The sequence below is a fragment of the Brienomyrus brachyistius genome, chromosome 17 (assembly GCF_023856365.1).
Source record: "Brienomyrus brachyistius isolate T26 chromosome 17, BBRACH_0.4, whole genome shotgun sequence".
Lineage (NCBI taxonomy): Eukaryota > Metazoa > Chordata > Actinopteri > Osteoglossiformes > Mormyridae > Brienomyrus > Brienomyrus brachyistius.
In genome coordinates, this window is record NC_064549.1 from 19,111,139 (window position 1) to 19,128,212 (window position 17,074).

Below are 17,074 nucleotides of genomic sequence, written 5' to 3' on the forward strand. Positions count from 1 at the left end.
TGGGGGGGGGGCAAGTCCCCCCCCCCCCTCTGGAGCCAGCTCCCCCGCTGAGCCCCATAGGCACCCCCCGCTCCCCGAAATCCACCCAGGGCAGGGGGCCCAGGCCCATCCAGACCGGGGCCCAAGGCAGCGGCGCCACCCGGCCCCATAGAGCCCAAGGCGCCTCACTGGCCCCCACCCCAGAGGAAAAACTACCCCCACCCCAGAATTCAGTCAACTCCCATACTGCATAAGACAAAAGACATCCAGGTTGAGTCCCTCCTCCTCCTCTATTGGATTCCCCCCCCCCCACCCCCGCAGAATGGATACCCCAAAAGCAGGGATCCCCTGCGGACAGATGGTAAGAACCTCCCCGCCAGCCGAAGAGGCCCCCGGCTCCACCGACGCGCCGAAGGCCCCCGCACCGGGGCCGAGCCCCCGTGCATGCACCAACCCACACCCCGGCGGCATACCCACCAGGACCCAAGCCCCCCCAGCCCAGCCGGAATCCCGGCCTGGAGGCAGAGCGCCCCCAGAACCCCAAGCCCGCCCCGGATCTACCCAGGAACAGCACGGCCACCAGGCCGGGAACCTACGTCCGCCGGCACAGGCTCCCCCAGCAGCGCCGCCTGCAGCCGCCAGAAGGACCCCACCCAAGAGCCACCAAAGCCCCATCCAGGCCAGGACCGCAGTCCCAGCGCCGAACCCCCCCAGCAACCCACCCCCAGGGAACCCCCAGACGCCCCAAGCCAATATGCCCCCCCATGCCAACGACACCGACCAAAGCAGGACAAAACCCTGACCCCCCCACCCCCACTAGGTGATGGAGCTGATCAAAGGAGCCCAGAGAGATTGATCTAGTGTGGCGGCAGAAGCTGTATCAAGACTAATATGGTTCAACAAACTGTCTCTATATTGGTTGATATTAAGGTTATTTTTATTCTTCCAGTTCATAAGGACAGTCTTCTTAGCAATGCATAAGGCGGTGAAAGCCATGTGGGTTGTGTCAAAATCTGTAGTGACACCATCTAGGTCGCCCAACAAGCAGACTGAAGGAGAGGCTGGAATGGTATATTTCAGACACTTTGATAAGTCTTCACAGATCCTGAGCCAAAACATCCGAGTAGGTGGACAGAACCAAAAAGCGTGGATGTAACTGTCAGGTGTGTCGCCTTGACAGTGTGAGCAGTTGTTAGAAGACATAAAACCCATCCTGAACATCTGATGCCCTGTAAAGTGCACTCTATGCAGGATTTTGTATTGTATTAACTGTAAACTGGGATTTCTAATCAGTTGAAAGGTTTTTAAACATATCTTAGACCAGAAATTGTGGTCCCAGCTGACTGATAGATCTGCCTCCCATTTTGCAATGGGAAGGGATATTGATTCATCCATTTTAGAAAGTGTCCTATATATTTTAGACAGTAATTTGGGGGTTTTAAGATTAAGGAATTCTGCCACACTTGGTATTTGTAATTTGATTTGATTAAACCCTAATTTCTTTTTTACTATAGATTTAACTTGTTGATATTCTAAAAATTTGTTCTTGTTAATCCCATATCGTTTAACTAATATGTCAAAGGGAATAAAGTCTATTCCTTCGAATATATGTTCCAAGTATTTAATACCTTTACAACTCCAATCTGGGAAGTTTATCATATTATTTAGTAGTACATCAGGGTTGTTCCAGATGGGAGTACGTTTGCATGGGATTAATGAAGACTCAGTCGCTTTTAGAAACTCCCACCACGCTGTCAGAGAAGAGCTGATACTGATGATTTTGAAGCATTCGTGTCGTTTAATATTTATGCACCTTTATATTATTGCATAGTGCTTGTTCTACGTCTAGCCAAGGCTCATCTAAGAGGGTATGTTTTAACCACCCTGAGATGTTTTGGAGCCTGTTGGCTAAGAAATAGTGGTGAAAGTTAGGCAGATCTAGTCCTCCTTTGTCCTTAGTCCTTTGCAGTGTTTTTAAGCTAATACGTGGGGGTTTATCTTTCCAGAGGAATTTAGAGATGGCGGAGTCCAGAGATCTAAACCAGTCAGGTGGTGGTTTGCTCGGGATCATTGCAAATAAGTAATTAATTCTTGGCAAAGCCATCATTTTTATTGAGGCGACCCTTCCCATAAGTGATATGGGTAGGGATTTCCACCTAACCAGATCATCCTCTACTTTTTTTAAAAGTGGGGTATGGTTTAGTTTAGTTAAATCTGCCAGCCTAGGTGAAACGTTAATACCTAAATATTTAATATCTCCAGACTGCAGTGGAGTGGGAGAATTATTCTGGAAGGAGCAGTTAATTGGGAGAACTGTAGATTTTAACCAATTTATCGAATAATCTGAGACTCTTGAGAAAGAGTTTATTAATGCAATTACCTCAGAAAGAGTGGTTTGTGAATGCTGGAGAAAAAGTAACACATCATCCGTATAAAGAACATAAGAACTATACAAACGAGAGGAGGCCATTCGGCCCATCAAGCTCGCTTGGGGAGAACTAAACTAATAGCTCAGAGTCGTTAAAATCTTATCTAGCTCTGATTTAAAGGAACCCAAGGATTCAGCTTGCACTACATTATCAGGAAGGCTATTCCATACTCTGACTACACGCTGCGTAAAGAAGTGCTTCCTTAAATCCAGCTTGAAATGTTCTCCCGCTAATTTCCACCTATGGCCACGAGTTCGTCTATTTAAACTAATGCTGAAGTAACTATTTGGTTGAACAGCATCCAAACCTGTTAGAATCTTATATACCTGGATCATGTCCCCCTCAGTCTCCTTTGCTTGAGACTGAACAGATTTAGCTTTAGGTCTGTGAAAGTATAGGACCGTGATGTGTATTCAGACCCCAAAACACACTTAGTTGTTCATGAGTCTTATTGTGAAAAAACAGACAATAGCCAGGGTCGTAAATTTTAAAGAAAAGACATTAACAGCTTTTGTTAATGTTTAAATGTAAAAAAAAAAAAAACTTTTGCTTCTTTTCTTAAATGGCCAGAAAATTGGCTCAACACTATTAGTTTATATGAGGATGGGGTGTTTGCAACAGTCACAATCCTAGCAGGCAAGCATAACATGCCAAAGAAACATCTCTTTCATTTATTTCAAAGCAGACATTTTGTGCAAAAGTTGTTTCCTCATTTCCCAAATGGCCACCAGAATTGGATGGTCCTTAAAGACCTTTCATAAGACTTGGAGGCCCTGTCCTGAAGTTTATCAAAGACCAGGTTCTTATACTATAGGAGACTGATGCATTTCAGGATGTATATTTCAGAAGAATGAAGTGCCTAGCCAGTAAGGGGTGCATGGTATCGGATGGTGGAATGTCGAACAGGTTTGTTAGAGGGTTAGGAGGCAGAACTATGTTTTGGTTCTGCCCCCTCGATTATCTGAGTTCTGGACAGACATATTCAAAGCCATTGAGCAGGACATCAACATAGAACTATATATAGAGGAGATAGAATAAAAATACATAGAACTATTAAAGTTTAACGGCAATCTCCCAAACCATATGTCCCCCTATCGGCAACACGTGGCATAAGCATGTATGGTATATAGAGATAAGCCCCCGACCAATCAGAATAAAGGATACGCCTCCTCGCGCTTATGACATCAGAAGCGGAGTAAAATTAAGCTTCGCCCAATGTACCAGTTAATATCTCTCAGGTAAGGTTTAAGACACAATTACACTCAAAATATACAGAAAGCAAAAATTTGTCACTAAAGGTTAAGGTACAGAATATTTCGGCCAGTAAATATCACTTAGCAATTAAGATTAACTAAATGCAAACACAAACATCCCATTAACAGTAAATGCCCATCAGTACTGAAAGTTGTAAACAATAAAAAGGAACTTACAGGCAATGCTCATGATGGGCCAAATCAATGATTGCAACAGATTGAAAAGTGCTGTATTGGGCCTCCCTGCAACTAATACATGACACCACTTCCTGCACAACTGCAGTACCACCTTTTACCAGGGGCAGTGCTCCGTACTGCCACACACAACGCAGGGGTCATCACCAGCGATATGAGCGATTACAAATCTGCTTCTTATAGAGTTCAGCATGCTGTTAAGGAAGCAAAACACCGGTACTAAGAGCATGTGGAGTCGCTCTTCTACTGGGGCGATACACACAGCATGTGCAATGGGCTGTGCACAATCACGGACTTTAAAGGTAAATATTTGAGGCTAATTGTGGTAACGCTAGCTATGCAAGAAACATGGGAACTATGTGAGATTGCTGTTCATTCACTATAGTTCAGCTTTCCATACAATAGCCTCCATGGAAGGCTCACCAAGTGGAGGGACCTGGGACTGAATAGCCAATTGTGTGCCTGGATTTTCAGCTTCCTCACAGGCAGACCACAGGTGGTGAGAGTTGGTGGTTGTGTCTACAACACCTTTACATTAAATACAGAAGCACCTTAACCCTGTGGGGACTAGGGGTGGGGAACACACTTTCACATGATCACACATTTCTTTCAATATCATAAACTTAATTCATTGCAAATATATAAGAAATAATTTATTTCTTTTGGCATTACACTCAATTTTAATGTACATTGTAAATATGTCAGATTTATGTGAAGTTTGTAATTTGACAAAATATAGATATTGCAAAATGCAGCTTGGAACACTTGGGGAAACATTATAAAAGTACATAGTAAGCAATGCTTGCAGTTTGTTTTTATCCCAGCTATCTGATCACCAAAGTCTTGGCTACATGAAGATGGCTAAATGGTGTAGCTACAACATTCAGTTGAATAAATAAATAAGAAAAACCTACCTCATGTCACTACTTTTGGTCACCTTCCACTGAATATGTAGGAGTTCTCATGTGCATGCATGAGACTTCTGAAAATGAACGTTTTGAAAAGAAGACAGATTACGGATTCAGTCAGAATTTTCTTCATGATTCCAAATACAGATTTTAGCGAGATATAAACTGAAATACACAACAAAGATACGCAGCATCGCCGACGATACCCTTGTGTCCAGAGGGTTAAAACTGTGTACTTAGCCCTCTGCTCTATGCTCCCTACGCACATTTTTGTGTGGCCACACACACCTCCAACTGAAATTTGCTGATGACACAGTGTTGCTGGACTTCATCTCTAAGGACGATGAGACAGCTTAACCCAGGGGTGTCAAAATCCAGTCCTGGGGGGCCGGAGGCCTGTGTAGCTTAGTTCTTTCCTATTCTACCACAAATGATTCAGCTCACAAGCTGTGTTGTAATTAGCACAAGGAGTTGAATCAGGTGTGTTAAATGAGGACAAACCAAAAACTGTCAAGGCTCTGTCCCTCCAGTACTAGAGTTTGACACCCCTGGCTTAACCTCTTTGGATAAGCGTGCTGGCTTGGGCACTGGATGTGGCATTCTCAGCGGGTGAGGGGTATTTGCTGGCTGGGAGTCTCTATGGTATCTACTTCTTTAACGCTCTGGGGTCGAGTGTGTAATCGGTGACGCAACATAACCCATGTCACCTTTCTTTGTTTTACTTGCATCGGGGGTGTGTAGTGCCGCCCTCACCTGAAGATCGCTATTTGCATTCTAAATAGCCGCATTTCCACGTATTCAAACTGCATTCGCATGGTCATTTTATGAACAACACAGCAGTGAAAAGTGATCCAGAAAAATCCCCATCAACGCCATAAGGGGGGGGGGGGGGGGGAAGGAATGTGCCCAGGTGTGAATGGCTCATGCATACACACAAGGGCTCCTAAATATTCAATGAAAGGAGACCAGAAATAGTGACACGATTTAGCTTTTTCTTATTTATCCAAACGAAATGTTGCAACTACAGCATTTAGTCATCTTCATGTAGCCAAAACTTTTGTGATCAGATATCTGTTTCGATCCCAAACTGCCACCATTGCTTACTATGTACTTTTATAAAGTTTCTGCAAGTGTTCCAAACTGCATTTTGTAATGTCAAATTACAAACTTCACATTAAACTGACATATTTGAAATATACATTAAAAAAGGTGAGTGAAATAGCAAAACAAATATACAAGAAATAATTTGCCGTGAATTAAGTTTTTGATATTTGAAGAAATGTGTGATCATGCCTCAGTCAGTGAAAGTGTGTTCCTACCCCTACACCCCAGAGGGTTAATCAGGTGTGTACTGGATCATCAGCATGAGTTGATAATTCTATTATGATAGTGCTTGCGGATGATAAAATTCTTGCAGCTGAAGTATATTACTCAAAAGACGATAAAAACACATCATGAGGGGTCACACATAGGCAGGAGGCTAAAACAAGAAGAAACTAAACACGAGGAAAAACTAACACTGAAGAAATACAGGAAATGCAGGCAGGACACACGTCATACAATCGGGAAACATGCTGAAGCTAACAAGAACCAATAATAAAATGCAAGAAAACATGGGGAACACAAAAGTAATCATTTGAAGACTTCATAGCCACACACTGAGCTCATTCAGCCATGTGTCAGCCTAGAGAGCAGAGACACACAAGTGCAAAATCATGGAGCACTAGCAGAACACAGAATGGGATGACCAGCAACACCAGCTGGTGTGGAAGAGAAACTGTACCTGGTGTTTTGGCAGATGACCAGATCTTGAATGGTTATCTAGTTCTTTTGAGAGAGGGAGACTGAACATGGATTTAACTCTTGTTTCATTATGCTCATATACATCACATTGTAGCTCCAGTGGGGTGCATGTTCCAGCCTGCAATTGTAAATTTCCCTTGTTATATTGTTGTTAATGTCTTGAACTCGGGAGGTTCTAGCACAGGGGCTAGACCAACTACAAAGGGTCATGGCATCAAGGAATGGGCAGGCAGGCAGGACAAAAATTAATCACAGAGTAATTCCTAACATTATTAGATGCACATGAAATACATTCCCAATAAACAGTAACACACCGAGGAACTGAACTAAGGAAGGAACCTAAATACACAACTGAACCAGATAATGACACAGGAGGAGTGAGACATGAAACAATTAACCAATCAATCAGGAAGGGAGCAGGACACAAGGACTGGCACAAGACAACAAGCAACAGGTGAAACTAATAATTAAATCAATGAACTGAGGGATCAAATGGGGAATCTAAGAATCTGACAGAACCACAGAAACCAAATCTAACACTGGGGAATAAGACAGGTAAAACACACCCACAGGCACAAAAGCATGAAACCAAAACTGAATACAAATCAGAAGACGCAGGAACGAGAAAACTGATACAAATGAAACACAAGGGAACAAAATCTACAAAAATACAAAAACAGGTGCTGGGATTAGAACGTAAGACCAAGGGGTTGATAAGTAGCCACATGCTCAGCTCATTGAGCTATGCAGCCATCAAGGAAGCAGGGGAAATACTAAAGACTAACAATGGGGAGGACAGGATGACCAGCATCACCTGCTGGCCAAACGGGGAGAAGACAAAAGATTGGAAGAAACAGGTGCTGACCCTGACATTACCACCCACCAGGCATGCGCAAGGCCTACAGAGAATGGGTGGACAGGATTAAAACAGAACCGGACAGGGAAAGCACTAATGAAAACCAAGGAACTGGACAGAAAAAACAAAGATGAAGGACTGGGACTATGGCAGGATGGTCCATGGCAGAGTAGGCAAAAGAGTGCCAAAAGGTTTCCCATAAAAGTGAAGGGTTTTATTTTTCTATTTTTTCCCCCTTTTCCTTAACATCCATGCAGGCAACGTTAGTGTAATAATATCAAGAAAATCCCAAATGGAAATAAACAAGCATTAGTTTGCCAAGCTATCTTACTAGACCCTGTACAGAAAATCTATTAGATACCAGCCACAACACGTTACCTCCCCCATGACCCCTCTCAAACTTAGGCCTTGGAGCCTAATACAGCCTAAGGCAGTGGTTCTCAAACTCGGTCCTCGGGACCCACTGCCCTGCTTGTTTTCCTGATATCCCTGCCCCACACACAAGTCCCAGCTGTCTTTCAGCTTCTGATTGACTGAACACACCTCATCCAGGTAATCAGCAGTGTGTAGGGCAGGGATAGCTGTAAAACAGGCAGGGCAGTGGGTCCCGAGTACCAAGTTTGAAAACCACTGGCCTAAGAACCCCACCCACCAGAGGAACCATTGCCCAAAACAATTAACCATCAGAAATCAATTAACTAATTAACTTGAACACCCAGCTGTCCTATTACACCTAAAAATACATTTTAGGTACACTCATACCAATTAAAACACCCCTGTCCAAATGGCTTCATCCACCAACCTCCCACGAAATCCCTTTATTTTATCCAAGTGGTACAGCCCATCGGTTTCCCCACGTAAAGTAGGAAGTTTGAATGGTGGTAAGTAAACTGTATTACAAAGTTTTATCAATAAATGAGAATGATTTGGCAGCTAGTGTGTTTGTTTGCAATTATTGATAAAAGATAAAGATAACACAGATAAGAAGAAAAATGACAATGAATATGACATGAGTATTTTAGCCGAAGCCGAATGCACACACATTGCTCATTTAAAATGCTGGTAGGTCTTTCCCTGCATCTCAACTAACAAATTTGTACAATGGTTAAGTTATGACAAACAGTGGTAAATGACAAGCATGACTTATGAAACCGATTATATAAAACGGCATTAACGGCGAAGATAATGGGAATAGCGGCTCACAAGCGATAGGCCAACTAAGATATTTAAGTTCGCTGGCAAAGGGCTGCCTATGCGCTGACTCATTCCATGACAGGGATAAACAGGTGCTGACCCTGACAGTTAATGGTTGCATTTCCCTATTGTCGCACGCGTTTGCACATGTCTTGTGTGTACCCTGTACGATCTTTGTGTGTTCTTAGCTTGTGTAAATCTCCCATTGTGTGTTTGGAGTCTGACAACCTTGTGTTTCTGCTCTGTGTATTTGGTGTTCAATGCTCGTTGGGTGCCTGTTGCAGTCATCTTAAGGACTGCTATTAAAGAGTGCATTTTCCCCGGGCAAGCAAGTCTCGCTTCTCCTTCTCTGCTCCACCTGGCACTTCAGTATTCATTTAGATTTTTGTGTCACTATCTTTATGTATGTACCATAGTCAAATATCTTATTTCACTATACCTTTATATAAAGCAATGTGCATGTGTACTGTAGGTATAGCAATAGCAACAGCAATTATGGTATAATACCTCATGTAAAATGATTTTTCCAATTAACCATACTGAACAATTTATCCCTTTGAAATACTTAGTCCCTTTTTCACATTAATTGAACATGGAATACAATATGAACAAAGAAATGTTAGTGGGTGAGGCCTTTGCAGGAGGTTTTAAGGTGGAACTGAAGGACCCTGTACCAGCTATCCTGAACAGGTAGCAAGATAAGAGCCAAGCTACAAGGAACAAAGAGATGAGCTAATGAGAAACATCTTGCGACTTCATGCAGAGATGTCACCCACAGAAAAAGTATTAAAAATGGATGTTGATTTGTAAAGGGGCACTCTTCTCCTTTGCATATGGGGAACCCCTATTCAAACAGACCTAATAAATGGGAAACTTATCCTACCGTAAGGTGTCTGCATTTCATTTATGTGAATTTGAAATGTATAACTTCCACAGTGTTCAAACAAGGAAATGATAGACAAGGCTGAAAATGATCCTGACAGCAACCGTATGTCTTAGAGATGCAGGGGAAGGGAGGAACTGAGCTGTCAACTGCTGACCACTTGGTGGTGAGTTGGATCATATGGCGGGGAAAATGCCACTCAGACCTGGTAGGTCCAAATGTGAGGATGTCCTGGGAGCATCTGATAAATGCACACTAGAGCCCTGCATTGGGATCCCACAGGTCCCGCGGGACCCAACGGAAATCTTGCGGGAGCGGGTGGTTTTAAGATTGCCCTGGGCAGGAGCGGGCGGCTAAAAATAGACAGCGGGTCTAAAGATTTTTGGCAGGATGGAGAATGTAACTGATGTAATTTATTTTGTGTTATATATTTGTGTTTGTTCTGTGCCATTGTATTAAGTTGTGATGTTCAGCTAGTTTGAATGTATTTCTTCCAAATAGGGTTCAGGATTCTCTTCTGTTTTTAAGATTCTCTTGTTTGCTTATAATAATATGATATTTAAACGTTTGTTGTATAGGTTTGGTTATTGTTTTTTTTAATAACTGTGCAGATATTTGCACATCTGATTAGTTTTGGGCTCAGTTTACATTTATTTGCGATTCAAAGTTGAGAAATTTTTGGTGAATTTGTTTTATTATTCAGTTCTTGTTCTACTGGAATAAAACATTTAATGCATATAAACTTATTTCATCATACAATATATCTGTTAATGGGTCTGTGGGTGTGAGCGAGATTGGACAGAAATATTGCTGGAGCGGACGGGAGTGACAGAGACAGAAAGTGGGAGCGGGCGGTAATGGTCAGAAATTCAGCGGGAGCGGGATTAAAAAAACAGCTCAGGGCTCTAATGTACACCTCTGAGAGAACTGAGGGAGGTTTTGCCTCTTTTGCATTCTGAGGAAGGTTGGAGAGTATGATTTGCCCATCACTAGGGCTGAGGTCACTGAAGTAGCTAAAGAACTCTTCAGTAATAATGCCCTGGGGGTGGATGAGAGATTCCCTTAGTTCTTGAATGTTGTTGCTGTTCTTGATGTTGTTGGGCTGTCTTGTGTGCAGGTCAGGAACAGTGCATATGGATTTGCCAACTGGGATTGTGGAAGATATGTTCCAACTTCAGGGGGATCACACTCGTCAGGCTCCCTGTAAAGATGTATGCCAGGGCCCATTGGTCGAACCTTGGATACAGAAGGAATACTGCGGAACACTGGACCAGCTCTACACCCTCTCAAGGATACTGGAGGGTTCATGGGAGTTTGCCCAACCAGTCAATGTGTTTTATGGGATTTGAATAGGCATACGATGCGATATGTCCTGCCGGGGGCCCTACAAGTAGTGTTTCAGGAGTATAGGGCCTGCTGTTACAGACCATTAGGTCCCTGTAGAACCAGAGCAAGAGCAATTTCACACTGCTGGCAGTCAGAGATGGGCAATAATACATCTAAATTTATTTTGATACAAAATACCCTATTTTTAAGTGTATCACAATAAACTAGAAAATAGCCACCAAGCAAAGTATCAAAATAGTTTTATTCGTATTTTGATTTTTTTTTTTGTATTTAAAAAAATACAGAAATGCATTTCACATACTTCCATTCCCTATCAGCCTGTTCCTTCACAAGCACACTGACTCAATGGCCAAGCATAAGAACAATATTTTTTTCACTGCTTAAGAAAACACAATACAAATATGAAACCAAACATCAAATATTCAAAAGGGTCTTAAATATGTCCCAACTGCTCAATGATCAGATAATGGTAAGTGAATCAAATTAAAAAGTAATACATTTTTTGTAATTTAATTGACAGAGATGCAAATAGCTCAAAACAACAACAACATTTAAAATAAAAATGACGAGCAATTTAAGTGCTTCACTCAGCAACATCTTAAAAAACTTTAAACACTAATAAGCCTGAATGGAGCTTGAAAGTGTTTTGGTTCAACACACTGGAACAGCTGTTAGCCATACAATGCCATGAACTAAACGTCCTTTTTGTACATGTCATGACATGTACATTATGGGGAATGTATTTCTTGTGTTTTCAATATGCAAAAATATTAAACATCAAAATATTTTGATACAAACTGCAAATTAATTTTTATGAAGCAAATACAAATCACAAAATACATTTTTGCTAAAATACAAATTCAGGATCGTGTCTGTGATCCTGTTGACTTCCTCAGGCTGTACCCTCCAGTGTGCAGTAAAGCGTGTAAAGTGTGTAAAGCGGCTGGGATGAGGATCAACATCTCTAGGTCTGAGGCCAAGGTTCTCAACTGGAACAGAGTGGATTGCCCTCTACAGGTAGGGGAAGAGTTACTGCTCAAGTGAAGGAGTCCAAGTATCTCAGTATTTTGTTCAAGAGTGAAGGAAGAATATAATGAGAAACTGACAGTTGGATTGGTGCAGCATCATAAGTGATGCAGATATTGCACTGGTCTGTCATGGTGAAGAGAGACCTGAGCCGAAAGGAAAAGTTTAAAATTTTTTGGTCCATGTAAATTCCAACAATCGCCTATGGTCACTAGCTCTATGGTCACTATGCTCTTGGTAGTGACCGAAAGAATGAGATCGCCGATAAAAGCATTAAAGATGAGCTTCCTTCACAGGTTGTCTGGGCTCAGCCTTAAAGATATGGTGAAAGACATTCGGGAGGAGCTCAAAGTAGAGAGCACTGATGTGGTTTGGACATTTATCTAGGATGTCTCCTGGATGCTTCCCTAGGAAATGCTTCAGGTATGTTCAACCAGGTATGTTACAATACAGAAACACAGCCTAGAATCCTGTCCAATCAGCGAACCAATATTACTTTTAGTGTAGCTTAGATATTTTAACAGCTCCATTTTGTCACTGAACAGGTGAGTATAGTATCACGTTTACCTGCACCAATGCAGAATCAGACATGGATCAAATACAAACATTAACAACCAGAGTTTCTGCAGAAATGTGAAAAAACACAAATGATTATTAAAACTAACTTTAAAATGAAACTTAAAAAAACTAATTTAATTGGATCTACTGCAGGGAAGATTTAAACAAAATCATTCTTTACCTATCAAATTTCTGTTTCCAGTTGGATGGCTAATTCATGCAGCTGTGGGCTATCAAACTGACTTTACTCCAAGCTTTAAAAGCTCCAAGCAAATATGATCGTTTACACTGTTGCTGGCAACACTCCCAAACCATTTCCCAAACGTAATTGACTGCAACCAGTAAACAAAATACAGAGAATGTTTTAATAATGTGAAAACATTAAAAAAAACAGTCATAACCAGTAAAAAATTAAGTAATGTCAATCATTCTGTTATTAGTTGTCAGCTTCTCCTGCTTTGAAAATATAATGTATACTTTAATGGTTGGTGTTTCTTCAGTAGCAGGGTCATGAATTTAACAAATGTAATAACAAAGGTCATCGCAACAGATGGGACTGATGACATCATTGACTAAGGAAGGTATCATTTAATAAGAGGAACAAGCTGTGATAAAGAGTAAAGAGAGAATTTGAAATATTAATGGTGTCATTGTTAATGCAGGTGTGTTTTCATAATGACTAGATTATTTTTACTGAGCATGAAACACTGTTCATATCCCATCCCTTTTCATCTCACTTATACTATATTTTTGTTAAAAAAAAGAGAAATTGAGAATAAGGAAATCAAATATTTTATTCACTCATCAGACGTAATGAGAGCAGCCCCCATCCAACCAAAGTGATATATGAAAAATAATGTTACCTACGTTTTTTTAGTATTTATTCCTGAGCCAAGATAGCCATACTGTGGTACAGAATCTGAAGTACCATATTTTATTTGGCTGACACACAAGAATATGGCATATAATTTTACAAATTGCCATGTGGTCAAACTGAATTGAAATAGACACTTGATGGAAATATATGAAAATATAGATACATAAACTTGTTACTTATTAATCGGCTACATGTCAATCCACAGGAGTTATGAGTGTAAGTGTCGTTAGTTCATAGTTTTTGAAACGATAAGCAGAAGAACAGAGTAATGCACTGAGAGCAACTCGCTAGGAAAGCCATCACACCTAACCAAAGGCGCAGCATAGCTGTTTGCTGTCATAGGTGTTTCAGTATAGAGAAAACAAATGTTTTCTACTTAAAAGGCCATTGTCAAGGAGATGCAAGTCAAAACTTTGATCATGACTCGTACTTAATGACGCCATGTACCTAATGAAGGACCATTATAGACAGATCTGTTCATGCGTCTTGCTGACCAAAGTCCCCAGCCCCTCCCGGCCCCAGTCTGATGTCATCTTCTCCTATTGGGTAACAATCATACACAGACACAAACAGATGCACTGCACATACAGAAAATTCAAACATCTCTCAACATGTGTGCACGCATGAACACATAGTTATATGCTGTATCCGGTTACATATATGCCACATATTGTACATATAAACACATTCTCAACTGCCAATACCAATTCAGTAATATTTTGAGTAATACTCAAAACTTAAACATTTCCCCTCAAAGGAGTAAATCCTTCATCAGTTTTTTGTTAATTTAAATTTATTAATGTAATTATCTAGAAAGTGTGTTAGACTTTTGCTTCTTATTCCTTTAAGAAAAAACAATTGCAAAAGCTTGATAAATCTTGCTGAAGAGTCCAAGCCTACTTACAAACACAGCTGAACAAAGCAGATACACATCTGTCTGAGTAAAGACCAAGGTTTCCTCTGGTCTTATTAATCAGAACAGTCACAAGAAATATAACCACTTTCCTTCTAGTCTGACATGCGATGATCCTGTTGGATCGAGGGTCTAAATATAGGGACATAATGTTATTTTCCATAGAGTTGCTGGGATCTTAATCCAACTCTGCACCAATAAAGAAGGAGTGGGTGGTCTGCTTGCATTTAAATATAGTGTGTGAAAAATCAACTGCACATCTAAAGGCTTTGAAAGGGCAATTAGCTGCTACTACTCAGAACTTTAAAATTCTCCATAACATTTTTTTGCTTTATGCCCAGGCTTTATTTTTAAGGTTACATTAAAAGAGATCTTATCTTACTATTGATTGTATGGATTAGTACACATTTTTTAACAGTTTCAACTCTCCAAACAGAATTTGCCTACATAGAGAGGGATCAAAATTTATTTGAACTGTCAGACATTGCAGTTTGGACTGCTAAGGATCAGAATTTAGTGAGGCTTTAACATATTACACCGAGGAAGAGAACATAAGCTGACTGCATCACCTAGATAACCTTGGTTGTCCTTTCCAGGACTATGCAGCTTTAAAACTATCTACAATTGTGTTTCTATATACAGGAGCTGACATTTAAATGTTCTTCAAACACTTATCTTCACTATTTCATGGAGGGGTTTCAGAGGGTCAGCACTTTGCCCCTGTTGGCCTAAACCAGTTGTTCTTACAATCTCGGGATGCCCACTAGTAGGTAACAGTTTCAGGCAGGCAGATGAGGACAATGTCAAGGGGAATAGACTTGGGGCATAGAGTGATTGAAAGCATAGAGGAATGACGTCATAGAAAACTCCACCACTGATTGGAGTTGAGGTTCCCCTGGCAAGCCTATAAAAGTAGCAAAGTCCACACCAGGAAAAAGCAAAGGGAGGGAAATCTGGAGTGTGAGAAATTCTGGGATCTTCAGTGTTTGGTGTGATACAGACTCCTAAGTGAAGGTACTGCTCACAAATTTCTGGCGTTTTCCATATCCAAGTATGAGAGAGCATTTCGAGACACTTGTGCTTGTGTATGCATTTGTTTATGATTTTAAGACTGTGTATGTGCTAGTGGGTGAGTCTGTGTAAGTGTGCGTTAATTTGAGATGGTTCTGCTGGTCCATAGGTACCTTAGATGTATAATACTTCTGGACTATATAAATACCGGAATGTTTTGTGGATAGCGTGTGTCTTGGGGAGAATGTGTGTTAGAGAGCATAGGTATTAGCGTGTGTGCAAGAGTTGGGCAGTGAGAGTGTTTATTTTTAACAGTGCAATCTAAAATAGGATCTGGTTGCTAGACAATACATTTTGCCACATAACTACTGAAAATAACACTATGTATTCATCAGAAATATCGACCAAACAGTTATCTTTTTTTTTATTCAATTTGCTGATAAATATTAATTAACCAGTCTGACATAAAAATATTTAGCAATATATTTAAAGAAATATAACAGCAAACATCCTACAATACTGATAAGCAGTTAGATGGATAGTTGGAATTGGTGGATGGAAGGATGGATAGATGTATGGATAGATGGATGATGGATGGATGGATGTTTAATGCAGTATTAATCTTTTTATTAAAATGTGTTAGAAGAATAGAAGATGCTTATAATAATAAGTAATACAAATCTCATAAGTTCTACATTTGCTTTTTCATATATGATTAAAATGTTTCTGTACTTGCACACATACAAAGATTTTATTCAGTACATAAACAATATTGACAATATTTATTTAGTAAAGTTCTGCAGCGTATTGTATGGACCAGTATCAGCAGTTCGTTTTGAGTTTAAATCAGTAACATACCAGTTATCAAAGTTTTGTTTGCTTTCCATATATTGGATGCTTATTTTAATGATGGTATCATATGCATTCATGTACTAATAATTTTCCTGTCTATAAATGCAGATATTTGCAAAAGCTTATGAATTTGATCTGTTTAGGTGTGGTCAGTTATTCCTGTGAAAGTATTACATGAACGTGTCAATCAGCTTGTCCATCATGCAATTACTTGAACGGGGTCACAGAGGTCATAGAGCAGATTATTGCAGAATTAACAAATTGTCCATAATAAACTTTATTTAAAGGTGTATATATATATATATATATATATATATATATATATATATATATATATATATATATATATATATATATAAAACTGCATGTTACTGTTTTCTGTGGAATATTCACAGACAAATTAAGGTATCTCTGTCCTAGCCCTTTGTTTATGGTGTTCATTGACACTGAACAAATGGCCTGTGATATTTCACAAAGTAGATTAATAATATTAAGTAACATCCTAAGAATATATTTGTCTATGGGCGGAAATGAAACATGTATATAATATGAACAGCATTAAAAGACCACACATTTTTACTTTGAAAACTTAAAGATAGGTCAGATTTAGGATAGGGTTTGAATTCATTTTCAGGTAAGGATGAGATGAAATGTAAAGGTTGGTGTTGCAGTTTTGGTAAGAGTAGGTATCAACTGAATGTTTACTCTTATGTCATGTGTTTTTTTAAAGGGAGGGGGTGAGGTTTGTGGTTGGAGGTTGTAGGTCTACTCTGGTTCTCAGCAATGGGTGGGTGCAACATTGATGATATTTTCACAGATGGAGGTGGGGTAAATGTAAACAGAGCTTTGTATCACAGAAACTCAAAACCACAGCCTGTGTCTAATAGCTCTGGGGGGAGGACACAATGTGAAAACCCACTTTTTCATTTTTCTAAAAAAACACACATGCACACAGAGTAAGCGACTGCCTTAGTGCTGAACATAACCATG

The 17,074-nt window shown here is 40.3% G+C and overlaps 1 protein-coding gene across 1 annotated transcript in view; it reads left to right on the plus strand.

Annotated features, from left to right (window-relative positions):
• Positions 1-1,584, plus strand: part of masp1 (MBL associated serine protease 1) — a 55,987-nt gene extending 54,403 nt beyond the window's left edge. Inside the window, exon 12 of the mRNA XM_048980096.1 lies at positions 301-1,584. The gene's annotated coding sequence lies outside the window, so the exon portion shown is untranslated. The remainder of the gene's footprint in view (positions 1-300) is intronic.
• Positions 1,585-17,074: the final 15,490 nt, after the last annotated feature.